This window comes from Corvus hawaiiensis, chromosome 11 (genome assembly GCF_020740725.1).
Source record: "Corvus hawaiiensis isolate bCorHaw1 chromosome 11, bCorHaw1.pri.cur, whole genome shotgun sequence".
Lineage (NCBI taxonomy): Eukaryota > Metazoa > Chordata > Aves > Passeriformes > Corvidae > Corvus > Corvus hawaiiensis.
In genome coordinates this window covers 18,599,984-18,627,460 of record NC_063223.1, presented here as the reverse complement: position 1 = coordinate 18,627,460, position 27,477 = coordinate 18,599,984, and the positions used below count along the sequence as shown (strand labels likewise).

The 27,477-nt window shown below is 42.4% G+C and overlaps 1 protein-coding gene and 1 long non-coding RNA gene across 2 annotated transcripts in view; both read left to right on the top strand.

Annotated features, from left to right (window-relative positions):
- LOC125331810 overlaps nt 1-1,450 on the top strand; it is a 43,203-nt gene extending 41,753 nt beyond the window's left edge. Inside the window, exon 4 of the long non-coding RNA XR_007206206.1 lies at nt 1,331-1,450. This is a non-coding gene — a long non-coding RNA (uncharacterized LOC125331810). The remainder of the gene's footprint in view (nt 1-1,330) is intronic.
- Nucleotides 1,451-8,917: 7,467 nt separating this feature from the next.
- Nucleotides 8,918-27,477, top strand: part of SFMBT1 (Scm like with four mbt domains 1) — a 132,484-nt gene continuing 113,924 nt past the window's right edge. Inside the window, exons 1-8 of the mRNA XM_048315478.1 lie at nt 8,918-9,049; nt 10,020-10,165; nt 11,435-11,534; nt 14,278-14,362; nt 16,207-16,670; nt 19,466-19,553; nt 22,394-22,454; nt 22,642-22,830. The gene's annotated coding sequence lies outside the window, so the exon portion shown is untranslated. The remainder of the gene's footprint in view (nt 9,050-10,019; nt 10,166-11,434; nt 11,535-14,277; nt 14,363-16,206; nt 16,671-19,465; nt 19,554-22,393; nt 22,455-22,641; nt 22,831-27,477) is intronic.

Below are 27,477 nucleotides of genomic sequence, written 5' to 3'. Positions count from 1 at the left end.
GCACAGTGTTGTGCTATGGGTATCAAGTGACAGATGAAGTGGGCAATAAACTTTATTCAGAGCTTTAAACTGTCACAGTCCCATCCAGGTAAGACCCCAGAAATTTATGATGATAATTTTGTTCTTAAAGTAGTAAACTTCATCAAATGCTGAAACATCTCCAGCAACTAAGACTCCAGACTCTTCCCCAAGGCCATGTAACTCTTAGTTACTTTACACTTGACTTAAATTACTCCAGTTAATATATCTGTCCTCTAACCTTTGCCAGAAAGGTCAAAATCATTTGCTAGCAAATGATAAACTCATTTCCTGCCCAAGGACTCTCAGGAGTATAATGATTTCTTCAACTTACAAATATATTTCTGACCAGTGTGGGCAAACCTGGTAAAGGATTTTACTTTCTACCACCTGCTGTGCCCTGTGTACTAATCCACTTCTACAGGGGCTGCTCATGAGCTGAAGAGAGTAAGTCCTGTCACTATTTAAAAATAAATAAGTAAACAAATTCAGTATAGTTAGATGCATTTCCATCTCCTTCCCTTTAGATGTGCTACGTGCCCTGTCAAATTACACCATGTGAAAGGCCAAGATAAGCAGGTTTCAGTCCTGCACCAGTGACAGGTTTTCCATGCATAAACCCCACAGCTTTGAAGTCCATTATCTTGCTGTTCTGGGTTAGAAACTTCTTTTCTCTTGGAGAGGGGACTCCCTGCATTCCACATCAGCTGGGCGTTCTCTCTCAGCCACAGGAAGGCTCCTCGGCACCAAAGCCAACTTAGTTTCAGGTCATTTTTGAGGGTATAATGTGTTTTATGAGTCAGGCTCAGGATCACTAAAGGATGTGGCTTCACTTATGACAAGTCGTGCAGGAGCACCGACAGAGCAGAGCAGCAGGCTGAGGGGGAGAGGTGGGAATCCTGCCCTGGCGCTGGCCCCAGTGGATGCTGCAGAAGTTGTTCCCCTTGTGGCCTCTCCTCTTGTAACCCACAGAGGAGCCTGCCTGTGATTTCAGAGGTCAAGGTTAGGATCTCTCACACTTGGCTCACATCTGGGTATCAGACTGGCAGCTTCCCAGGGCAGGTGTTCTGTGCAAGGAGGAGGTTCAGCACCTGCCAGCAATCTGGACTTTGAGGTGCCAACTTGGCTGGTTTTTGTTGGCAATCCTGCTTTTGTGTGGAAATACTGTTGTGCCCTGAGGTGTGAGCAGTGCATGGCTCTGGCTGTAGCTCTGCTGGAGTCATGCACTCTCGTATATTGAATGTGTAATGTATTCATACACTCAGATGTGTCCTATGCAGGACACATTTATTTTGTTTTATTTGTTTTTCAGCTCTTGCCTCAGTAACTTTCTGAAGACATGCACATTCTCCACATAAAGGAAAGAAGAAAATATATTTAATTTGGTTTCCTCTAGAAGCTACACCCTTTTGGCACAGCTTTCATTTACAACTGCAGTAATAAGTAAGTAATTCATCTTTCAGTGCAAATCAATAGGAGAATCTTGTTTCATCTCCGTTTCTTTTCATTTTGTTTTTCTTTGCTACACTGCTTTTCTCCTGCCTGTCTAATCCCCCTGATGGGAAGCTCAGCCCTGCCAAGAGCTGCCTTTGGGTAATTGAGTCACTCACTCTTTCTCCTGCAATCTCTGTCCAGCTTGAGAAGGGTTGGAGCACTCAACTGCTGTTAATGTGTGCTTAAATTTAGCTGAGTGTAGTTGTGTGTGTGAACAGTTATGTGAAAAGCTGTGTCTTATTTCCTAAACTGCACCAAGCTGGCACATGGAGATCATCCTCTGGTAGCCCTGTTCTACAATCTCTGCTGTTTCCTCCATGGGATCTCTGCTCCTTTGCTGCATGTGTCAGATGAATTGGGGAAATAAATCCTGCTTGATCTTCATGAGATCTCTGCCTCCACTTTAGAGCCTCTGTGTATATGTGAGGATGAATAAGAGGGATTTTTTTCTATGTTCTAATTTACAGCAGAACACACAGTAACTTTCAGGGGGTTTGTGGTAGATACTGGTGGTTTGAAATCTTCTGGTCAAAAAGTGTCCTTTCCTGCATGTTTCAGTGGGATTTCATTGGGGACTTTTTCTTTTCCTTTTTCTGTTTTCATCAAAAACTTGAAAACTTTTTATTTGGATATACTGGCAAAGCAGAAGAGAACATCCTGAGACATCAGTGGGGAGTCTCTCTGTCTTCAGTCTCTTGCCTGAGCAAGTGTCCCTGCCCAAACTGTGCATCCTGTGGTAAACTGTTATATGGGGCTCTCTAAATACTCTGCAGTGTCCAACAGAGGGGAACAATTACCTGTTTTACTACCTAAAATACACAGCTTGGTCATAAAGGAGAATAGTGACTTGAAGTACAGGACTGCAGAGCCACCAGGATGGCAGCATGAGCCAGAAGAGTTGTGAACAAAATTTCAAGTGATCTGTTCAAGATGTTCTGCTTCTGCTTGAAATTTTCTTAGTTTAAAATATTCATGTCAGTCTTTTCCTAATGGAATCCCATCGTGGAACCAGCTACAAACAGGGTTTCCTTTGCATTTCCTTGTGTTAGTGTTCTCCTGTGCATCATTCAAATGAACTTTTGAACTGATGAGCAGAGCTGTAGCTTCTTCCCTTGTGTGGGAAGCACTTCTGGTGGGCAGCCAAAAGAATGGATTCTCCTTTCAGTTTAAATTAACAGCTGTTTTAATGAAGTAACTGAGCCGCAGTCAAATCTGCCACTTGTTAGCCTCATGTCATTTCAGTTGCTGCTGACATGTAGCACAGGTATAAATTTTATTACTGTGTGCTTCCAGATGTAGAAACTGTCCCATGCAGAGAACATCTCTATATCAGTCACATCAGCACTGATAATTGTTTATTAATTGTTTATTTATTAATTGTTTAGCTTTTCACCCAGTGGAGGCAACGCTGTAAGTATCTATTGAGCCTTTTATCTGTGGGTTTGGGGTGTGCTGTACTGAGAGAAGGGCCACCTGTGTAGTAAAATATGGGTGTGTTTTAACAGTTTGTCTGCAATAAAAGGAAAAAAAACCCAAATCATTCAAAATTAGTCATAGTCCAGCACAGAACAGGGTGTAGATTTGGCCTATCACTGCATGGGATTCAAATGTTCTGTGTGCACAGTTTTTGCCAGGGAAGATGGAGGCATTGTTTGCTATTTTAAACTTGTGGATGTGTGTCAGATTGTTAAGGAAACAATCAAACCCCACACTGAACCAAAGAGCATAACCAAGAGGGGATAAACAACCTCTCACTTTTGAAGTTTCATGTTGCTGGGACTAGCAAAAATCTAAAGATACTATGCTGCTTCTACTAATTGCTGCTTCAGCTTGTCCAGCCTCTGGGTAAGGTCCCCACAGGCACCTTTTGAGGGGCACCTGAGCTTGCTTTATGGACACCTAGGCAAACCCACTAACCTTTAAACACTTCTAAAACAATGTGTGTGAGAAAAGGGAGGTGGCACTGAATGTGATGCACAGCAAGGAGCTGGTGGGGCCTTTTAAGTCGTCTTATGGGCTTCGAGCACTGGCAATGCAGTTTTTATTCTGTGTTGCGCTTCAGAGCTTTCCCCCACAACTCTGAGCCTTAATAATAGTTTTAAAACACTCTCCTGATGATTCTTATATAAATGCAGGGCCTCTAGAAAAAAAATCCAGGCGTGAAACTTGAGATAAATTGTTGACAATGGGCACTGCTGTTCTTTGTGGGAATACCTGTCACCCGGTGTGGAGGTCTTACATTGTCACTTTTCCCTGTTTGAGACCAATTACTGCTGGGCAGGGAAGAAAGAATATGCAAGAAATCTGTCTACTAACCACTTTTGAGGTGCTTTTATAGTAACTTTTTGTAGCTAGCAGTGTGCTAAACTGTTTACCTCCTATAGAGCATTGCTGATGAAAGGCCCAATGTAGTTTTAGCTATAGCTTTTTGCAAGTTCCCCTCAAAAGGACCCTTCTCTTCTCATTCTCACCCCTTTTGTTACCTCTTTCTTGCTCATTTTAATGGAGATAACCTGAATTTTTATTGGAGCAAGTGAGGTCAAATTCAGCCTTACCATCTCCGCTGTGATTTGGGAACTGCTTTTGTGCTCAGGGAGCCATTGTTCTCCAGCCTCAGCTTGGAGAGTTCTCACAAGGATAACACTATCTCATACAATTAAAACCCATGCAGTCAATTACTGGGATTTTTTTGGTTAGTAATTAACTATTTTGACTGACATTCTGTCCAGGTTTTTGGGGAAGGATTTTGCTCTAAGGAAATCAGTCTACACATTTAATAGTTTGGCACTGAGAAAACCTTGAAATATTAAGAGGATTTTTTAATATAGGCTCTAGCATGGCTCGAGGCATCAGAAGTTTTAAAAAAAGTTTAATGTTTGGTTTTGTGGTCAGAAACTGAGATGTAGTCAGCCCATATAGATGGAGCTCTTCCAAAATCTGTTTACAATTAGGAATACCAGCTCTTTTGCAATCTGACCTTCAGTCTTTTGGTTTAGACTTCAATATCATTTTCCTCAGGCTGAAAGGGCCACTACAGAAATCTCTTTTGCTGTCAAACACATCCTTTGCTGGACTTGGTTGCCAGCAGCAGTGACAGGAACTCTTGTTCACCCTCTGTCTCTGTACAGTAAAGCACATCCTTGTAAAAAAATCTTATAAAACCTGGGGTTTTCCTAACATGCCAAGTCCCCGATAACTGAGGCTATGTTGGATTAAAATAAATACCAGATCCAGACTGCAAGGCCTCTCAGGTGGCTGTTCTGGCAGCCTGACCCCAGTGCCCATCCTCCCTTGGTTTTGTGTAAGGAAAAGGCACCAGGAGTGGGTTACTGTGATTGCACTGGAATTTTCTGCTGTTTCCTGACAGTGGCCATTTCCTCTTAACAAGCTGCAGCTACAGAATGATACTGAGCAATCACATTTGAGAAATGCAAATGGGGGGTGATGCAATACTCCCCCAGTCACAAGCACAAAATTCAGGCTAATATATAGCACCCTCTTCTTAAAAACGCCTAAAGGTTTGTACCAGGGAAATTTGCCTCATTTTTTAAATTCCAACCAAGTGCTTTTTAAGTGCTAAGTGATTCCAGAACCATAATCCAAAAAAACCCCAAGCCATTAAGGGAAATTTTTAGACATTCATCCATATTTGTCAAGAAGCAACCTAAAATTTTGACAGTGGTGGCAGAGAGAAATGTTGGAAAGTGCTGTTGTGGGGTCAGGTCATTGTTTAATGAAGATATGTTTTGTAGTCAACTTCCATGAAGATGCTCTCCAGATCTGACACTTAAACCATTGCCTCTAATCACACTTACTATGATTAGAAAGCAGTTACATTCACTGCCCAGCCATACCTGAATTGGTTTTTCTTTCACTGTTTTGAAGAGGATGTGTAGAAGTTACCACTGGGTTGTGGCAAGTGCCCTTTAGGGAGCAGAGAGTGATCAGAACTCACCTAAAGTAGGTATTATAAGAAAAAGATCAGTTTGCTTATTTCCTTGAGGAAGATTTCTGAATGTTACAGAAAATTTAGTAAATGGAATATAAAGGAATTAATAATCTGAAGCTGACTCAGTGTTTATCCTGAGAAAATGCAGCTTTTCAAGGTGTGTCAAGGTGAGCAGTGGGAGTGGAATCCCCTGCTCCTTCTTTAAAATGTTTGGAGTGTTGATGTTGTTTTGTTTTATTTTATTTTATTTTGGGGTTTTTTTTAAGACAGCTTGTGATGTTTGTGCTTTCACAGTGGTGGATGGTTGAACTCAGCAGCCAAGCTGAGTCTGGTCTTCAGATGCCCATACTCTTTGTCTTGTATAAAGAGTAAGGACAGCTTTAAACATTCAGTGAATGGCTGGGCTGGGATTGCTGGAGCGTAGAAAGAAAGACCCTTTCAAAAGCTTTATTTAGGTACAAGGCTCAAGGAAGGAACATCAGTCTCTAACAGAAAACTCATCATCCAAAGCCTGGGTGTGATGCTTTAACGTATCAGACCAACTTCACAATGCAGAGAACAGTCAGCCCTAGCAATCAAAGCATCAGTGCTTTACACATTCCCAGTTTTCTGCAAAGAATTGAGATGTCAAATCAAACAAATACACAATGTTCAGTCTATGAATGCTGATTTTCTTTTAAGATGCAATTACCTGCAGGTGGCTTTCAGTGCCTCCTTGTTTGCCAACTTGAGTCCCAGCAAAAATACATGCCTTGAGCTGGATAGGTGCTTTAGCTGGGCAAGGAAAGCACATCTTTTCTGCTAGGGAATTTTAGAGATATCAAGGGTAAAGTGGGCATCACCTTACTGGAACTTGGGCAAGCAGCTGAGTGCAGACTTCTGATGGGTGCTCAGGGGTCCATGGTGACTGCATGTGGTCACTGAAGATTTTGCCTCTATATTTATAAAAGGCATAAAAATTGGGTACATATAATATAAATATATACAAGGTACTTGTTTGCAATATACAGTATATGTATAAAAGCACACTGTCATTCTCCAAGGGGAAGTGATTTCCTTAAACAATGAAGAAATATTTTCGATTATTTTTAAACAAAAGAAAGGAAGTTTTCCTGAGTAATTCCAGCATGCCAAACCCAGAGCAAGTGTACACTTAGTGCTGAGGAAGGTGTATATTGAAAAGACTGAATGACTGAGTGTCAGCATCAAGGGAAAACAGTGGCTGACAGTGAGTGAGTGGGAGATTGGGCTGTCACATCAAGGGGGAAATCAATGTATGGAAACAAAAATGAAGTAACATTTTACCAGCTAGTTGGATAACTTATAATGATGTTCAGCTTTTGGACACAATGCCTTAGGCAGACTGCTGATGTGTGAGGAGCCCTAGCAAAGATCTGCCAAGTCATATGTATTTTTAGGTGTTCACACAGATTTCAGTAGGTGCAGGGAGAAAGAAAAGGTGGAAAAAAGAGATTACAGTAAAAAGTGTTAGTGCTCTGACACCATGATCTCTGGGAAATTATGCCCCTTAGAGGGGAGCAGGACCCAGGAAATACAGATGGTTCCTTGACAGGACAACCACAATTGCATCTGTACTCAGTCACTGCTCTTGTATAAAATGATTGCTGGCAAAAAGTGAGTGGCTTAAAACAAAATCTGAATTCTAGAGATTTTCATCTTCTTGTTAGTTTGCTTCCCAAGGACCCAATTATCTGGCTCACGAAAACAGATGCTTATACATTCCCCACCATCAATTGGTGTCTCTGTAGGTGCTAAGCCCCCTTCTCCTGCCATGATTTTCACCTGCTGGAAAGGCGAGTGCTTTGTGACCTCTCCAAAGGACAGCTCTGCCAGCCTGGTGCTCTTATTTGCTTTATTTAACAGCTACATGTGTACCTGCAGGAAAGTCAGCTCATGACTTATTAGCAGAACAGAGGAGTGCTTCCTCTCTGTGCCCCAGCATTGCTGCAGTCTGGTCATTCCTTTTCATTGTGGAGGACTGGGGCAGGGGCAGCCTGGGCAGCACCTTCCCTTACAGCATTTCAGTTGTATAAAATAATTTCATGCCTTAGGTTGGACTCTAAAATAGGTGTGGGTCCAGTGTGAAACAGAGGTTTGGGTTTAGGTTTGATTAATTTCCTGAATTTCTGAAGAGTTCACATAATTATGGCTGGTTGTTTCTCTTATTCTTTCAGTCTTTGGGGGGAGGTGAAAGCCCTGCAGCTCAGTGGTGCTGCTTTTGCTGCTTGGGCACCTCCCTGTGCCTTCAGGCTGGGCAGGAGCTGGCAGCCCCAGTTTCCTCCATCCATCCAAGGAACACAGGTTGTCTGTTGGGAAGGTTCAGTGCAAAATTTTTAAACCTTTAAAACAAACTGCTCTCATAAAAATTCCTAATTTAAAATACCTTTGTGCTCCATGTGGGTCATAAGTGGAAATAAAACACCGTGTGGGCTTGCTTGCCCTCATCCGCACAATGTTTGGGAAGGTTTTTGTATGGGTTTTTTGGTATTTTTTTCCCTTGTGTGTTTTTTTCCATATTTTAAAAACTGTCATTGTGTCCAAAAGCCTTATCTCTGACATGAGTTCAGGTTTGTAGGCTAACAGGTTACTGTAGTCAGTGATGCCTACAGGAGTGTGATGTTAATTAAAGAAAATATTTTGAAGTTATGGTGAAATGATTCAAGCAATAATGTTACCCACCTGAGATCTTTGTGCCTCAAAGGTATCACTACAGACAGAAAGAAAAGTGTAAAGCAGCTGCTTAGGCTGATGTTTTCATACTGTTGTCCTTGGATGTTAGAAGTAAATGCATGTGAGCACTGAGCTGTATAAAATTGAGCTATATTTTATCATTTGAGTCCATATTTCACTTCCAATTAGTTTTCTCTGTGTGCTTATTTTGATTGACCTCTTCTCATTTGCATTAAAAGCTCATGAGTAATTTCCATTTCTGAGGACCTTTGCTCATGTGCCTCTTGCTGTGGTCTCACCAGGGTGAATGCACTAACCAGGCTCCAGGCAGAAGGAGTGCCTTGGTCAGGAGCTTCCAAACGAAACAGAGGAGCTGCTGATGAAATAATGAAGTTGCTCAGCAGACAATACTCATTTGCCTCAGTGCTGACTGAAGTGGAACTTGCATTTGGTATTAAAGATCACCATCCTGATGATAGGTGAAATAGGGGAGGGATAAGAAGTGTTGTTTCTTCTAATCTTGCCCCTCAAAATATCTGCATGCATAAAAATGTTCACTTTGGAAAAATGCATGTTTGAAAGCCAGAATGTACTAATGTGGTGCTTTTCAAACCAAATGACTTGGTTTGCTTTTACAAAACATTGATGAAGTGTCTCTGACATGAGGGAGAATGCAATGGTTCTAAAAGAGTCTGTTTCCTTTTTATCCTACAAAAATATTCTGGATTGATTCCCTGCTGTTGGCTCCTTGTGAAGTGGCAGTTCAGGCTGAGAGAACCTTTATTCCCGTCGTGCTGGAGCCTTTAGTCAGTGCAGGTGGGAAATGATTGTCCAAACAAGCTCCTTCAGCTACTGGGTGTCCTCCTGCACATGCCCCCAGCTCTCAGACGTGGCCAGGTCAGTGTGGCTTGTGAAACCCCTCTGCTTCCTCTGGTGTCAGGCTGCAGCTCTCTGCGGCTTCTCGTTGGTTTTATAAACAGACCCATGAAACAACAGACTTTGGTGTCACATTTAGAAAGTTTGAATCATTTCCACAAAAACACTTCAAGAGCCTGTGAAGTAAAATTGATGTGTATGTGTTCTGGACAAAACAGAAAGGGATATACTGAACAAAAAAATGGGGAGTTGGCCAGTGGGATGGCTGGGCATTGGCCAGCAGGTGGTGAGCGATTGCATTGGGCACCACTTGTTTGGTATATTCTTTTATCACTATTATTGGTATTCCTTCCTTTTCTGACCTATTAAACTAGAAAACTATTTCACCTTTTTCCCAGTTCTCTCCCCATCCTGTGGTGGGGAGCAAAGGGCTCTGTGGTGTTTGGCTGCTGCCAGGTTAAACCACACCACTAATTAGTGCTGTTGGTGAAAAGGCTCCTTCTTAACAACCCTAAAAGTGGTGTGGGACAAAATGCAGAACAGAAAGTTTCTTTTGGAGAAAAGATCAAAAAGTGAATTTTTCTTATGAAACTCATTATTTTTTCTTCTGTTTTTTTCATTTTTATACGATTTCACAGCCTGCTAATACCAGCAAAGTGGGCTGTTACATGTCAAATCACGCCAGCATTCCCAATCATCTCCCATGGTGTAATCTCAATAGAGTATTTCATTTTTATTTACTTTAAACCTTGTAGGCAGATGAACATTACTTTTTGTTTTCAGCTCAGAAGAACTGTTATACATTACCAAGAAATATTTTTATTCTGTGATTAATGCTGTTATTAGAAAGCAATGCTGTTCCTGCTGTGTCATCCAGTCAGGTCAAACAAGAAACATAAACAATTAAATAAAAAACTGTTTCAAATTACCTCAATATTAGTCTAGGGGGATTTTTTTTTACCATTTTATTTCAATGTCTTCTCCTTTACAGGGAATTTTGAAAATGAACTGGGTTTTAATTCCAACCAGCAAGACACACTTTGGATTGAAATCAAATCTGAAAAAACCCGTCAGGAAAAGCTGAAACCTCAGGCTCTGTGTGCGATCATAAAACTTTTTGCTGCAGCTTCTAATCAGGTGAGACTCCAACTAAAATTGATAGAAATTCTGCCTGTGGAGTTTTGGCCTTGAGAGTGAGCTGTGAACCAAAAAAGGAAAAAAAAAAAAAAAAAAAAAAAAAAAATCATGGAATCAATGCCAGGAAAAAAACAGGAAAATATTAATGATGGAGTACAACTCATGTCTTAAAAGACGTAATACAATATTGAATAAAATAAAAGCTTAAATAGCATACTTTTACACAAGTAGATGTTGAAATTCTGATGTTTAAGGGCGTTAAGAAAGAGTAACACTGTGGCAACTAAGAGTCCAACCTGCAAGTATCTTTCAAGGATACTTTCAAGGACCAGTTGTTGAGTTTCTGCATTCTGGGGTCCTTTTAGAAAGAACTGCATGATCAGGTGGAAATGTTTTGGGAACTGATGCTAGCCAAGCTGTATTGCAGCACAAATTACAATCAGTGGTAATTACATGCTTAGGATATTTATCTAATATTACATCCTGCAACCTGATCTTCTCCTCTGTGCAAAAATACCCACTGTTCATTGATCAAGGAGCTCTTTGTGTCTTTTGAATGTTCTAAAGAGAGTTGTCTCTGGAACGTTTTGAAATCTATCCATCATGTAGAGATGAGCTTCATGTCCAACCACTTGTTTCAGCTACAGCTATCAAAAAAGAGTTAAAACCCCCTTACCTGCTCTGGGACAGTAATGCTCTTCTAGAGTAGTTAATTCAATCAAGTGTCAACAGACAAACGACCTCATGAATCAAAGGAACCTATGGAGAGATCAGTGTGGAAATTGCAAGAAGATTTATCAGTGATAAAAGTCTTCTTAGTGTGCAAGTCAGTGTTCCCTCTGGGAGTCTGGGAGGAGTTTAGAACGTGTGGAGTTAAACCCTCTGCTCTTCTCTTGCCCCCATGACTCACACCAAGGTTCTCTCTCTAAGATAGGGCTGCCCTAAAACACCACAAGGTGACTTGGGATAAAAGGAGTCCAGTGAACTCCAGTTTCAAAGCCACTGGAGGAAATTGGTCAATGCAGGCTTGGTCCCAAATGACTGTTTGTCTAATTTAAGCCTGAATTAAGAAAATCGTAAGTAAAGGTAAGTTATTAAAAAACAAGGAGGATAAAGCAAAAAGCAAAATATGCATCTGCAAAAGCTATTCCACTTGTGTGTATAAATCAGGAGACTGTGTGCTCTAGTTGAGAATTAGGCTGAGTTGCCTGCTGTTATGCATTTAAATTAAGCAGGAGTCTAATAGTTTTTTTTAAATCTGGCCCTAAGTGTGTTTAGGGTTTTTTTTTTGTCTCAGGGAAGAGATCACCTAATCAAAATAGAGCTTTGGAAGGAAGAACAATTCAATACCGAACACAAGTGAAGAGCTGTAAGTACTGATAAAAACTGCACTGCTCGGGAAAGATTTGTTGCTGTTGGTAAAAGCCTGAAGAGGCTCTTTGCAGCCAAGTTGCTGGTGGAGCTGGGAGCAGAGAGGAACGATTCCACAGTGCTAATGGAATGAGTGGTGTCTCTGTCCTTGGGGCAGGTGCTGATGGAAGAGCTGCTTTAAGTTTACGTGCTCTCTCTGCCTTCCCTTCTGCTGCTGCAGAGCTGTGCCGAGGTTTTGTTCCAGGTAGGCCCCTGGCTGTCAGCTCAGCACTGCTCAGGCACAGGATTTCTTCCCGTTAATGCCTCACTTCCACACGAGGTTGCACACGGGTTTCTATAGAATTCCTCTCCTTTGATCTTTTGAACTGCCTTCTGAAACAGGCAGCAGAAATTTCCTAGAAAGTTTTGACCTAATTTCTTGTCCTATGAAAAGAAAGGCTGGTGTTCCAATCAGCTGCTTCGAGGCAGGGCAAGGAAAGCAACCTTTCCCCCATCGCCGGCGCAGGGAGGTCGTGCTCCAAGTACAGCACCGCGGCTCTGGGGGCTCAGCTCTCTCATCTCCCCGGGTTTCCAGCAGTGTTTCTCTACCTGCAACAGATCATTTTGGCTCTTTATCAAAACATTTTTCTCTAAACATAGGATTTCTGTGTGAGCTGGACATGACAGCGCATGGGCAAAGTATTTCTGGTACAAAGCACCCGAGCCTTTCACCTGCTATTGTTGTACCCTACAAATACCTGAAAATCAGAGGGAAATACTGCACTTGTCCTGCAGAGATCAGTTGCTAGTGGGGACTTTAAAAGTGAGTTCAGTCTAATTGCTGCATTTTTGAGCTTTACAGAATAGCTAATTTCACTTGACTATTGGGAGGTGAGGTTAGGGTTTTTAGGTCTGCAATTAGGAGACCTGAAGGTGCCTGCACTGTCTCTGGGAAGGATGAGGCTAAAAAGCGAGCCCAAAAATCCAACTGTATTCCCTTTGCCTGCCCTTGGTCCTAGCTTTTACTGTCTGTGTCTGCTGCAGCTGGAGGTGCCCTGGCAGCTGGAGAGGCAGAGGATAAAGGTGAGACAGAGGTGCTGAGCCCCTGCTGTCTGCATGTTTCTGTGTGCACTTGGAAAGAAGCAGGAATCGAAAAGGAAGAGCTGGCCTGGATGCTTTGGGTGGTGACTGAAGTGCTGGGCCATGTGGGACACAAAGGGGATGCAGCAGACATGGGGTGGGAGGCAGTCCTGGGAGTCAGAACAGCTCTCCTAGAGGCCATTGGTGTTTTAGAAAGGGATGCAATGTGTCCAGGTATTCCTGGCTGGATACTCTGAGCAAATCAGCTCCTGAACAATCTTATGTCCTGAGCTAAACTAATCTACAGCACAACTGTATTGTCTACAGCACAGAGCACCAGCTGGTAAATCAAACCATTATTTCAACTTCCCCTTATTATTTTTCCTCTTCATTCCTGCTTTCTTTCCCAATGCAGAGCTGGGAATCTGTGGCCAGGCAAACAGAGCCTTCTACACCGCTCTGCTATGGAATTACCTCTTGGAGCCTGGATTTGTGATGCTGCTCCCTGGTCAGCATCTTCAGCCTTTCTCAGCCTCCTGTGTGGCTACACCTATTTATACCCTGTTAGCAGCTTTACATCCTTTATATGAGGAACTCAAGGCCTGCTAATCTTGCATCATTTGTAGTCCTGTCTAAATTCTGATCTTTACAGCCGCTGCTCTAGAAATGAAAAGATTAATCAAATGCCAGCAGATTACTAGAGCTTCAAACCAGTCAGAATCTGACTGGGAAAACATGTTAATCACTTCTCACTTAACCTGAGCACATACTCCACCCTGTATTTCTCCTCTTGCTCTTGTCCCTGATGTTCTGCATAATGAGCAGCTCTGGTTGACAGATGCAGAAGAAATTAGTGCTTTTTTCCTTCTTTTTTAACAGATATGTCTGTGTTGATGCTCTAGGTACTCTTCAGACATCCTGATCAAGCCTGTATACAGACAGGCAAGATCTCCCTACGAAAATTCACATGTAGAAATACGATTGCGGAGAGTTATAGAATTATTTGTAAGGTTTAGAAAGTACTGCAGAAAAGTAGTAAATAAGTCAAGAAATAAGAATAAGCTACACTATTCAACAACTCATTTATCAGATTTCTGTAATTTGAACATAAAGCTGTTTCAGCAAAAAGCAAAATTTGTTTCAAGTTTTTTAGTATAAATGCATTTAATTTAACAGAAGACGAATAAAAATCCTTGACCTTTATTGCTATTTTGAGCATGTGAATAATGAAAAAAAAAAGCAGCACTTTTCAAACACTCGAGTTTTTCATCAGCACCTAGTAAATTAGTCCTGCTAGTACAGCTGCAGTTGACAGGATTGCTGCAAAACTGTCCTGGTATGGAGCTGAACGTAGAGCAAATCCTGATATGCCCTTTGGGCAGCAGAGGAGGACATAAAGAAACAGAAGGTTGGGGGGGGGGGGGGGGGTTTGTTCTTCAGGAACTTGTCCATGTCCCACCCTACCACAGACCAGTCCATGCATGGTACCTGACACTGATATCTGACTGTATCCCAAAGCACTCACAGTGTACAGATAGACCCTCTCTTCTGAATTGTGCCTACAGACACAATTGGCAGGAGGTAAAGGAAGAAAAGATATTAGTTTGTTTTGCTGTTGTTTCCATCAAGTTAATTACTGATGTGATCTGTGTTGGGTTTTACAATCTTCATCTGATTTTAAGTTTATAGAATGACTCCATTCCCCAGCATACCTTGTTGATTGGATCTGGAAAGAGAGAAGTTCCCTTCAAACAGCTCACAGCTCAGGTGAGTTTAATGGGCTTCATTTTCTTCTTAAGTTTTGGAGTGATTTTCTAATTTTCCTTCTTGTGGTCCTCTAAGACTATTGATATTTAACTGTTGGGGACCAGAGGAGTGTCTACCACTCTGTGGCTGCAGCTCCTGTAAAACCTGCAGGTTTATACTTGTGGTGGACTTGGGAAAATACTCATTTTGTGATGGAACTGTGTCTAACACCTCTGGATAAAATGGTACTGCCCAAAACTCTCAAAAATGCTTGGGCTGATCATTTTTATAAATGCATAATAGGGATTTCTGTGATTATGTTATCCAAGTAACTTCAAGGAGAGGCATTAGAAGGTAGAACACAGAAAAGTGACAAACAAAAAACCATTTTATTATAATGAAAACAGTTTCTCATGCTGCTTCTCTCTGCTACAAGAAGGGCAGGGCTGTGCATGCATAAATCACAGCCTTACAAGTATAAAGGAAGAGTGTGAAGAAAACCTAAGATCATCCAGACTTTTTTCACATGGAAAAGAATCTGTGGGATGGGAAAAATATCATTGACTTACAGGAAACAATAAAATGTCCCAAAGAAAATATAGGAGCCAACTGATTTTATGTGCCACCATCTGCAATCTATAAATACCCCCGTGGCAAACTCAAAAGATCTCAGTTTATTTGTGACTGGGAAATGGAGACCAAAAGCAGCCTCATATATAAATACAATGGATTTCACAGCCCCAGGATTTATTGTGTCTCCTTCAGCAATGGGGGTTACACACTGAAACAAAGCTGAGCCATAATGGGAAAACTGTCCTACTTGGGATTTATGAATTTATAAAGGATATAGGCAGTTCTGTTGTGTGATTCAGCAGTAAATCACTGCCTGTGGGTGCCAGAGCTTGCCTCAGGTGGGAAGGTGCTCGTGGAAGGACACAGCACAATTCCCAATGCAGCCACTGGGCACCAAATGGGAATAAAGGGAAGAAGGGTGAGCAGAGAACCTGCCCCAGATCCAAAGTGCTCACTGAAGCACAGCAGTAGCCAGCACTGGAAAGATAAAACTTCACAGCCAATATTTGGAGGGGTTTTTAAATTAGGAAATATATTCTGTCAGGCTTGTATTTAACTTTGTTTGCCTCATCCTTTCCTCACCTTTTGCTCACTGTCTGCCTGTGAGTAGGTTAGGACAGGTCACGGTTACATGCAGGTTTCATTTACCTGTAAATTTAAGTTTCCATTGCTTTATCCCTGCATTATATGACATAAAGTGTTTGATGATGTGCTGCAGCATCTATGAAAGGTTTCTCTTTTCATAATTGCAGCTGCTATATTCAGTTTCGTAAGGGGGGTGGAGTGTGTGGTGATGGAAAGAGAGGTTTCCATCCCCAGTCTGATTGTGGCAGGAAGGTTCTGCTCTCATCCTTGCAGAGGATGTGCATGTTGAGAGACAAGTTTCTGAACAGCAGGCACAGTGCTGTCGAGGCTCAGATGGGATCAGGCTGCGGATCAGACTTCAAATGGGGCTTAATCAGGCGTTCCAGACCCCTGCTCATGCTCCTGGAGGATTGGCCTGATTTTCAAAAGTACCAGGCAATCAACAGCCCCTTACTGATTTCAGTGGGAACTAGTCAGCCCTCAGTGCATCAGAAAAATTGGGCTGGTTACCTAGAAACCTGCATATGGTTTTCAAATCTTTACTCTGGGGGTGTTTTATTTTGACTATTTTTTATCGCTGGAACTAGCCTCTGTTTTCCTCTGCTACATATGCTCTTCATATGCTTTTGCTTACTCTGCAAATAGTGGCTTTTTTGGCACACTCAGTCCTGGGAGTTCTGTTGATTAATACATTTTGTCTTTTCTAGATCTGCCTTGGAGGAGTTAAGGAGTTTGGGTTTGGTAATCAAAGGGTGGTTTGCCCTCTCCTCTGTTTCTCCAAAGTTTTCCAATTAATTTTGCTGAATTGGGAGTCTTATTTTTGGTTTCAGCTGACAGAGACCCCCTGCCATTGACATGATTTATAATCACTGAAGTCCACAGGTGACTATTCCTTCTCCCCTTTTGGTACAGTAGGTCTTCTGCATGTTGTGATTCAGCCAAATGTCTGCTCTCCCCTCTCATCCCAGGGAAAATGATCAGCAGTAAGAAAGAGGAGGGGTCAGAAACAATGATCTGTGAGCAAGAGCAGAGTTTCAGCAGAGGAAAGAAATGTCTCTGCTCTGACAACACAATCCCAGAGGTGATGGGGCTGTATCCCTGTTGTCCCCTGCCTCCTTCTCCATAAGAGCAAGACAAAAGGGTGTAAATTTTGCAGCAAAGAAAATGCAAGGTGGGTATTAGGGATGCTTCTTGCCTGTTGGGGGTTGAGAGAATGCAGAGGGCTGGATAGGCAGGTTGTGGAGCTTTTGGAGGAGCAATTAAACAAGCAGGTTTTGGGACCATAGGGTGTTGAGTCATTACAGACCGAGGAAAGTTCCATCCAGGGAACTGCAGAGGCGGGAGATCCACAGAGGGCTGCAGCTCCTGTGGGTGGACATGTGGATGGTCCTGAGCAGAAAAGAGGCTGAGAAATGCAGCTCTGGAAGCAGGTCCCTAGAGGAAGGACGGCAAAAGGGGATGACCCTTCCCTTACTGATGTGACTGGAGCTGTCAATGACTGTCACAGCCAGGTGCTGGTTTCCTTCCATCTGACACTGGGAATGTCCTGCTCCTTTGACTGACGTGTGTCAAATAACACACAGGCTGGGAGCATCCAGGGATGCTTGTCCTGCCTCTGCAGCAAGGGGTCTTTGCCTAATTTCACAAGCTCTTTCCCAGTTGTTAGCGCAGAAGCAGTGTCCATCAAGGCAGTAGAGTGCCACTGAAACTGGAAAAACAGCTGGAGTTTGCAGATATTCTTTCAAACCAAAGATCCAAACAGAGCCCTTATTCCCACATTGGCTTGCTACATGTTTTTGTAATCAAAACAGTGGAACAGGCTCACAAACAGCCCTTCCTGAGGGCTTGGAGGAGTCAGAGGTTCTGTCCTTCTTCTCTCAGTCTTACAGCTCTCCACACCTTTCATCAGAGACTGGGGCAGAATGTCTTTTTGGATAAAACTTCCTATTCCTTATTCCTTTAGCAGCTTCCTGTGCTGCCAGGCAGCAGCATGGGGCATGCCCAGGAGCAGAGCACAAAAGGAATCTCAGCCAGGTCCCCATGTCCCCAGGGCACCTCAGCTAGTTAGAAGCCTCTGTGCAAAGCACTGAGCAGAGGTTTTGTGTAGCCATCGTGACAGTAACGTTATGAAAGATGCTGCTGATGTCAGTCTGAGACAGGAAACATGTAAGGAATTAGAAACAGACTCCCTTGAAAGAAGCAAGACAACAGGATATATTACAATATCAAAATTTGCTTGACAGGTGGGATTTATATATCACACAATGAAAGAAGCTGTTTGGTGAGTGATACATTTCATATTAAAATATATAAATCATTCACTTGGAGAAGAATTGGACTCTGTGGGCAAGTAGCTTTGCTACTGCATCTGACATGCTGCCTGTTAAAACAGATATATTCATTTATGAATCTGATAATCATTACCTACTTTTTGTGTTTATTCCATGGTAAAATTCAGAATTAGATGCATCAGTCACAGCATCTGACGATACTCTGTGTCTGTTACTGGCCTGATTGTGTTATTACAGGGTTGCAGGATAGTTAATAATCCCTAGTTAATCAGTGTATCTATTGATTAATATATATTCCCATTAAAGTAAATATAAATCATAATAAATTAGATAACATAACCATAATAAACCTGCTGTATCCAGTATGTAACACACTAAATCAAAATTAGCAATTACTAATTGAAATTATACCCCCTAGTATAGCATTATATAAATCAAAGGCATTTCTCTAAAATCCATGCATCATTCAGAAGATTAATCCTCTGGCAACTGTAAATGTTTTTCTACTACATTCATTTGGCTAAGCTGGATAATGGTAATAGCCTTGAGGTTAAGTACACAACACTGTGTTAGAGCTGATGGGGTGGTTGTTGCCAGGGTGTCCCTCTTGCCCATCTCACTGCACCTACCACTGAGCCCAGAGCGTGCTCAGGGCACTGCACCCACCTTCAGCTCACAGAGTTGAGGGGAGATTGTCTCTGCAATGTGCTGGGAAGGCTTTCACCCTGTGCACTTGGACACAAAACATTGGGGCACGAAAAGAAAGTGCTCATCTGAAAGCAACATCGGGGCTTTGGATGATCCCAAACCCACTGGGGCTTTCCTCTTCCTTACTTCGTGCTTGGAACTTGAAAGACTTGAGAGGAGTGTTTTGAATTTCACTCTCCAACATCCCAGGGAGTGGATGGGAACACCCAGAGGAACTGCTGTCCCATGAGAGGGCAGGACAGTGACTGAGTAACTCTGCATTGACCCAACAGCCTGGCATGGACAGCATCAGGCCAGAGGGAGGGGATGCTGCCGGGGTCCATGGAGGGTATCTGGAGAGAAATACCCATAATTAATGATTTTGGAGTGCATTTCTGTAGGGATCACCCCTGCTCTGTCAGCAAGGGTCTGGAGAAGCTCGGCTTTGCAGCCCATGCAGTGGGGGGAAATGCTGATTGCTCTGGGGTGAGGAGAAACAGGTGAAGCAGCCTGAGCTCCCTTCTCTTGCAGCAGCCTCACAAAATGTCCTCATCACGCCCAGAAACCCAAGTGGAGGTTACACAAACCTCTCCTGCTTGCTTTGCATTTTCAAAGCCGAGGACTGGGCACCAGTCCAAACCCATAATCTGTGTGAGGGCATGTCACAACAAATAGGAAAGGGATAATTAGAATTTTATGAAGTGGCTCTCTATAATGCTACCTACTGTTTACTTACCAACAATTTTAAATTTAGCAACTGATGCATTTTTAAGACCAATTAAAAGAAACCCTCTAAGAAGCTCATATTTGCTCGTAGTTATGTGGGTTTTTTAAAACAACCCCATTTCCCCAGTGGAACCAATGTGTGTGCACGTGTGTGTGTGTCTGCTCATAAAATGGTACTGAAATGTATGAGAGCATAGGAATGTGGCTTAGCAGATAATAACTCTTGATTTCATTGTTTCAAGTGTTGTGTTTTTTCTAAAAGTCAAGGAAAGTCCAGTTCACTGAAGAGAACAGAAGAGAATGAACCATTCCTGGGCTTTCAGCAGTTCGGGAGAAGATTCATGTAACAGGTAAATCTAAAAGCAACCCGAGATGGAATGATTTCTTCATTGTCGTTGATCACAGCTGTGTAACTAAGCTAAAGTGGTTTTCTTTTACCCCAGGCAGGGCTCTATTTCAGTGGTATCTCACACCTCTACATTGTGTCCAGATACAGTAATTTGACTTATTGTTTGGGAAAAAAAAGGTGCTTTGGCAAGACACTGCATTTTATGTTATTGATTTGTTGTAGCTAATAGAGCTGCATGGATATTCTTATCCATGGGCAAATCTGAGAGTATTAATCTACCCACACAAAGGTTTGTTTTAAAAGCCAACGCAGAGAATGTAGCTCAGCTCTTGACCAATATTTGATATCTGATCACCACTGAGGCTCCCAGTGCACAAACAGAACCACAATGCAGGGGCAGGGCAGCCTCTGCTGTGTCCTGCCAGGAAATCACCCCCCTCTTCCAGCCTTAACACAGCTGGACCTGGGCACTGCTCTCTCCTTCTTACAGCACTTGGAGGGCCATGGTTTGAGGAGGAAGACAGGGAAATCCTGTGTCAGACAGAAGGGCTGTGAATCATGGGGTAAATTATCCATGAGCATAACCTGACAGGGATATGGGACAACTCAACCTCACTCCCTGTCTGACTTAGCTTCAGGTATTTAAATCCAGTTCTCCCACCCATGAGAACGCTGCCCTGGAAAATGTTTGCCCTGCTCTCAGCAAGAATTTCTTTGTGCTTCCTCCCTGCTATGGCAGCATTGTGCTGCCCAGCTCTGGATCTCTGTGTGTGCATCTCTGGCATGCCAGAGTTAAGGCTGGGTGGTTTAAGGAGTTGACTTGTGCTTATAAAGGTAACCCCATTAGACATCATCAAGGTCCAATCTGTTCATGTAAAAAGCCACACGTTTAAACACTGAGCTACATCCAAAATCTGAAAGTGTTGCTCCATGGTGCTCATGATTAATATGTGTAATAAGTTTTCATGATGTGGACAGGGTGAATGGTGAAATGGATTCAGGTCTTTTTATTTTCTTTTTAGCTTGTTATTATCTAGAGAAAAAAACACTAATTACTAGAAGCTAATAGCTAGTGTGTTACTTATCCTCTTAATTAGAACCCTAATTATTAAGTGTGGTGATAACCACTAGTCAGAACATATTTGCTTTTTAAGACTTTGTTTATCTGTCTTCCCATTCCCTCTTTTTAATGACACTGATACCAGCAGAGTTGCTGGAAAGGGAATACCAATAATTTCCCAGTGGGAAATGAGTCATTTTGAGTCTCCTGAACACTGTTATGATTTTCATTCTGTTGTAAAATGCTTTTCACCTTTGAACTGCTGGCTTGTGTTAGATTCTGATATTAAAGTGCCAACATTCGAACCTGTGAGAATGAACTCAGGCCAGCAGAAAAGGTCACCTCAGCAGCACAGGAGCTCACTCAGCTTCTGCCATGTGGGAGGCTGGAATGCTCCTGAACAACACGGTCTTCAGCTGCCCATCCCAAAATCCTGAGGGGTTCAGTGAAGGATTGCTCATCATGCCTGCCTAAAGTTATGATGTCAGGTTGGGATGTAGCTCCACTGACAATCTCCTGCTCTTCATCCTTTGGAGTGGGAGGCTGGGATTTCTGAGTGCTGCCGTCCCCTGTGTCTGCTCTGAGCCCAGCACCCACTGCCACAGGAGGTGTCTGTTCCAAGTTCATCCTTGCTCAAGGGAAATGCCAAGCAACTACATGTGAAGTGTTAATAAAATAGCTGTTTAAGTAGAGAATTAAGTGTAAATACCTGCCAAAAATCCTGTGTTGAGGTGATTGGTATAGATGGGCCACTGCCAGAAGTTGTAATATTACAGCATTTTTATGGAGTCTTATTAACTTTTGCCAGGGAGTGGCACATTGGAAGTGACTGAAGTCAGTGATTTAAGATGTGTGGCAGAGGGGAAGAAAGATTTCTTGATTACAGAGGGCAGTGTACGGCTGGGCATGAGCTGGATGTGCTGCAGCACACCAGAAGAAGTACTCTGTTAGCTGTAAAATCTAATGGAAGGAGCAAGACACCCCTGCTCCTGCCCTTGATTCTTGGCAGTTTGGATTACAAAGTGCTTAAAGGATGTGGCTCAGAAGAGATGTGTTAACTGTATGTACAGTCGGTGTTTCTGTGGCCTCATTAGCATTCACAATGCTGCACACTGATTTGACATTGTTTCTGCCCCGAGGAGCTTGAAATCTAAAGGCAAAACCCTGTGACCATCTGAAATCTGAACATTTCTAGGAAAGCTCTGAAGAAAGGATTCATGAGACTGTGAACAAATATGTTTTAGTTGCCATGTCAGAAGCAGGGAGCAGGCGGGGAACAAACAACTGGAGCGGAGGAGAAAAATAGTGAGAGAGTCCTAATTGTTGTCAGCTTGACTCCAGCCTTGTTCACCCCGACAGACTCTTTGTCTGTCTTACATCAGGCTTTGCTGATTTACACTGATGTAAGCAAGAACATCCTCCATGCTTTTATCCAACACAGCTGCTGCTGGAGTGGTTTTAACCCCCTGGTCCTTCTGCCTTGTTCAGTCTTTACAGGTGCACGGGGAGGAGCAAGCAGCAGCACAGCCAGGCAAGGTGGGCAGGCAGCTGGTGGTGCTTCTCCATGCAGGGACACACTTGGAAGAGCTGCAGGGGTTGATCTGTACTCCTGCACAGCACCTGAAGCTGGCCCCAGTTTTTCTGAAAAGTGATGACCTTCCATGTAGGCATCTTTTCCTTTGGGGTGTTCTGAGCTACCGAGAGCACTTGGTCTGGGTGAAGTGCAGGTTGTCCATCACATGACCAAAAAACCTTTTCTCTTGTTCCCTTCTGATTTTCAGATGTAAGCTCCGTTACTGGCAGTAGAAAATTTTAGTTTCCTTGAAAGACACTCAGCCCAAGGTGGGTGGGGGTTTCTTTGTGGAAATAAATATGATCAGCCCTTTCTGATTCCAATTCTTGGCAATGCTGCAAGAGACAACAGGCTTCAAAAGCAGCTCCCTTTTCTGTGCTGGTTTATAAATGTCTCTGTAGCTATACTAATAGCATAACATGTTCTCTTTTTTTTCTTTTTTTTTTTTTTTTCCAGCTCTCTTCTGCTGGAGGGGTGCTGCAGCAAGAGATGGAGAGGAAGGAAAACTCTTTGTCTTGAGGATTTGGCACATGCTGTCAAGATGCCACCACTTAGATGGGACCCAGCTCCCTGAGCACCAATCCCTTGAGGCTCACCAACACTCAGCAGAGTGTTTTGTAAGGTCACAACATGTCCCACTGCCAGGTAAATTCCATTTGTCCATCTTGCCTGGGAGGCTGGGCTGTGCTGGTGTCTCCCACACCTCTCTATTATGAAGTCTTACAGGCTTCTCCAGTCCTGCCTGCAGCAGTTAAGCTTTGGCTTTCAAGTGTGGTTTTTTGCATCCATGCAAGTGTTTCCGTGCAGTGATCAGAGGAGCTTTCAGCACGATTTATTTATTATCATTCTCTAATATAACACTTTCTTAAAACATTTATGTACATTGCTAGGAAAATGTGTGATCACTTAAAATTGAAAGCTGCCTGTTGCTGTTGGAGCATTTTAAAGAAGTTAATGACTACTGGGGTGGGGACTAATAGCACAGTGCTTTCTAATTTTGTGTTCGTTTTATGCTTTTTAGCACAAAAAATGGTACCCAACTGTAATATGGTTGCTCACACAGAATTACATGTGCTGAAGGTGCCACCTGATGTTTCCTGATGTTGCCACACTTGAGGCCTCTGTGTGACATTTGTCTCTGAAGATTTCTGGTCACTGTACTAATAGTATCATTCATAGAATATAAGGGATAGAGAGTCCTTCCAGGTGTGATCTGCTCAGAGATGCCTCAAATTTCATAATTATTCATGATAATGGCCCACGAACAGGAGACACATTTTCTCTGTGGAAATGATAGGAAAGTAATTTCTGAAACTATGTGGGTCTGTGCATTCAGCATTCCCTGGGAAGGAGCCTGTATTGGCACAATTCCCTTGCACAGGGTTCTTGTCCTTACTGGCCACTGGCAGAACTGAGTTCACAGGTATCTGTATGTTGCACTGGGTTTCTTTCCCTCTGAGCTGGAGAAGTGCAAGGAAATAAAATCATTAAATTGTTCCAGCAGCAGGAGTCCAGTGAATGGGTAATTGTCACACAATGTAAAGGTGTTTGAAAGAGTGGAGGAAAAAATAATCTAAATGTTCTCCTTTTTCTGGGAAGATGTATTATTATTTATGAATAATTTTTGCTGTTGAAGGGAAGTGGAAGATACAATCAGAGACACCATAAAAATGAAATGTATAAAGTGTTATTTACATTATATTGGAGAAGAAGGAACCACTGGTAGGGGGAATACTGGTTTATTTAAATACAAAATCAGGTTATTCAGAATTGTATTCTTAGATTAACTGCTGTACAAAATGTAGTCCATAATTCTTCCTGCAGTAGAAATATGAACCCTGGTGAGTGCTGCTAAGGCTCTGTAAGTTTTGTTTGTATCTCCAGACCATGCTGGTGTCTGGGGTTGGGGCTATATTCTGCTGCAGCAGGAGCTGAGCAAACCCAGAGCTGAGTGAGAGGCAGTTTTCTGAAAAGTTTCCTGTCCCTACAAAGAGTGAGAGAACCAGTGAGACAACAGCACCCAGCACTGGAACCAGCACTGCTGGTGTGGAGCATCCACAGCCCAACCGCCTGGGGCAGGAGCTGTCACTGTCCTTCTTCCTATTCTTAAAGAATAGACCAATTTTTAATGAGGTTTGCTACTAATTTTCAACATTCAAAAGTTCATCACTACATCAAGACATGAAATTATCCCTACAGATCCTCTTTGGCTGTCAAGTCTATGGAACCAGGGTTATATTTGGGATGCTTCCTGCTCTCTTTATCCATCCGTTGCTTGTTACAGTGCTAGAAGCAAGATCTGGAGAGATCTTGGAAGACAAAGATAGGACAGAAAGGAGAAAAAGAACACATTTCTTAGTTCCCAAGGTGCATTTGGAGACTGGTGTTGCTGGACTTTGTAGGTAGATGTCGCACCTGATTTGTAGGATGGGTGATCTGTAAAGAAAGTTTTTTGCATTTTCTGTTTCAGTCTGTCAGTAGTGGAGCATGAACAGGCATGAAATTTCATAATCTCAGATATTTGCGCTTCTGTATTTTACCATAAAATTGACTGCTTTCTCAGATTGGAGCGATTGGACTGTGCTGAACAGATTAGGGTCTGTTAGCACAGGGCAATCCTGCTCATCCGTTAAACAGATGAGCACTCAAAAGGGGATTGTAGTGTTGGAAATTCTACCCAGAAGGTGATAACTATGGCCATGAAGAACATTTTCTCATCTCTTCCTACTGACAGAAAACCAGCCCAAGTAATGTAGGTTTATAGCATATCAGATCCCTGCCAAGGGAAAAGCATTGCTTAAAATCAGCTCAAACCTGCTCTTTCCACTGGGAAAGGGAGTTCCTACAGAACTGCAGACTGTGGTGGGTGCTTTCTGCTTTGCATGAGAAATGACAGTTCCCGAGAAAAGGAAAAAGCCTTGCATTGAAAGTTTGGGGTTTGATAAAGATTCCAAAGTTTTGGTGAGAGCTGGAGGAAGTTTTATGTTCTGACCCAGCAGCACAGAAGTGCAAGGAGCAAAAAAGGACTGTGCAGAGTGAGATACTGCTTTAGAAATGTCCGAAACATTTCTTTCCCTTGACAATCTGCTCCACTTGCTGTCATGATCAGCTGCTTCCTCAATCCCTGCTTTGATGTGTTCAGGGGGAAATTCTAACCAGTGCTCTGGTTTGCCTGCAACCCTCTGTGTGTGTGTGTAACCATGCTTGGGAAAAGAATAAAGGAAAAGCACTTTTGCTTTCTTTTCAAAGAGGAGTTCTTCCTTCTGAATACTGAAATAAAGCTGATGGATGAAACACAATTCCAGGTCACCACCTCCTGAGCCATAGGCTGGTGGTTCTTGATGCTCGGACCCTCTGGATGCCCAATTTCTACATCTGCATGTGAGGCTGAACACCACAGTCTGCAAATATCTTAAAGAAAGGTCTGGAAAGATGAGGAAGCCTGGATTTTATTGACACAAGGCACAAGATTCTGAATGGCCCATGCATAAAGCTGCCTATAATGAAATGTCTGCACAAAGCAAATACAACAGTGCAACTCCTTTTTACCATTACGACACCCCACACAAAGCACAGACTTTGTGAATAATTGGCACAGTGATATATCCTCAAATTTATGGTATTGCACCAAGTTTTTCACTGTGAGAGTAAACACAGGGGATATGTTATCTGTCAGGGGTAAGAGGGGACAGGCAGGCTCAGAAGCTGGAGATCTGGAACAGTCCCTCGTGAGCAATGTCCACAATCCAGGGAGAAAATGAAACACTGCCAAGTGTTTAAAAATCATTCATTTTATTCCAGTATTACTCAGTGCCTGTAGCTCGGTGAAATATTGTTTGGAAAGCTGATTGTTCAAATGGGTGTGGATATAAAACCGAAGAAAATGCTGCCCTTGGAGGCAAGGCCATAGTCCTTAGTTACAGTTAGAAGCAAATAAATAGTAACTATTACTCTGCAGCCTTTTGAGAGCTTTTTGTGCTCTTAAATCCATGAATGACTGTGTGAGGGAATAAAGAACTAAAAGCTAACCTGCTTAAGATAAAAACAAGTTCTAGGAGTTTTCTCTGCTAATTTTGGCTCAAGACTCCTGCTGAGCCTAAAGTAAACACTGTGAAATTGGAAGAAACCAAATAGGCTGTTTAGGGGGTTTTATTACACTCATTATTTTTATTTTTCCTTTTGTCTTTTTTTGATTTTCCTGGCAGCACCTGCTAGTCCCTGCCTATATGGCCTATGGGATTTCTCCTCCTTTCTTTAAGCTCATTCTTTCCAGAGTTAAAAGGTTCTGGTTACTTCAGAGACAGAAGTCAGACCGTGCCATGTATTGTTCGCAGAATGCATCCAGAACTACTCAGGTTCCAAAGTTACAGGACACTCAATAAAGTTCCTTAGAGGAGGTTTGATGATGGCAAGATGCACAGGAATTATAGGAGAAAAGTTCTGGGTGATTTGTATGGTTTGAAAAATGGTGTTGGCTTACAACCTCTGGACTTAGTCTTGAAAAACATCCTTTAAAAATCAAGACAGAATTTGGGGATTTCAATTTAAATCAACCTGAGAAACCATAACTTGAGTCATCAGTACTGAAACATGAGTCACTTGTTTGCCAAAACATGCAAAAATGTCTGTTCTTTGTTAGAACACTGATTAACCAACATCAGCTTTGAAAAACTGGCAGGTCTCATCAATACTTCCAGATAGCACAAGTGGAGATCAATACTTACACTGAGATCTGAAAGGGGGAAGGTGAGGCTGCTCCTCATTTTCCCCACGGACCATTGCTTTACCTGCTCTCGAGTATAATCCTTTTCAGCACAACCAAACTTTTCAAGTTTTCATTTTTAACATTCAATCCACTTTGAAATTCTTCGAGATGGACTTCAAATTGAATTTGGTTTTGGTATTCTGAGAGCAGCACAAGGAGTTCATATAATAATACTACATAAAATGATTGCCAACTTTTTACTTTGGAGGCTTTTACAAAAATTCCAAATCACTACTTATAAGTGCAAATATTTACATATACAGACGAAAATCTGGCTATAATTTTTATTTTGCGGACCACATTTCAGAGCCAAGACATGAAAGAAGTGGATTCCTGGGCTACAGAGTCAGGTTGGTTTATTTCTTGCTAATAAATTTCTAACAGTGTACATGTTTACTGAGATTTTCAAAATTAGCCTTTTCTGGGAAGGTTTGGAACATCAGTTGTCGGGGTGTACTTTAGAAATACAGTTCTGTATTCTATTTACCCTCAGTCCAAGCAGATGCTCTGGGTGGCATCTCTGCCCA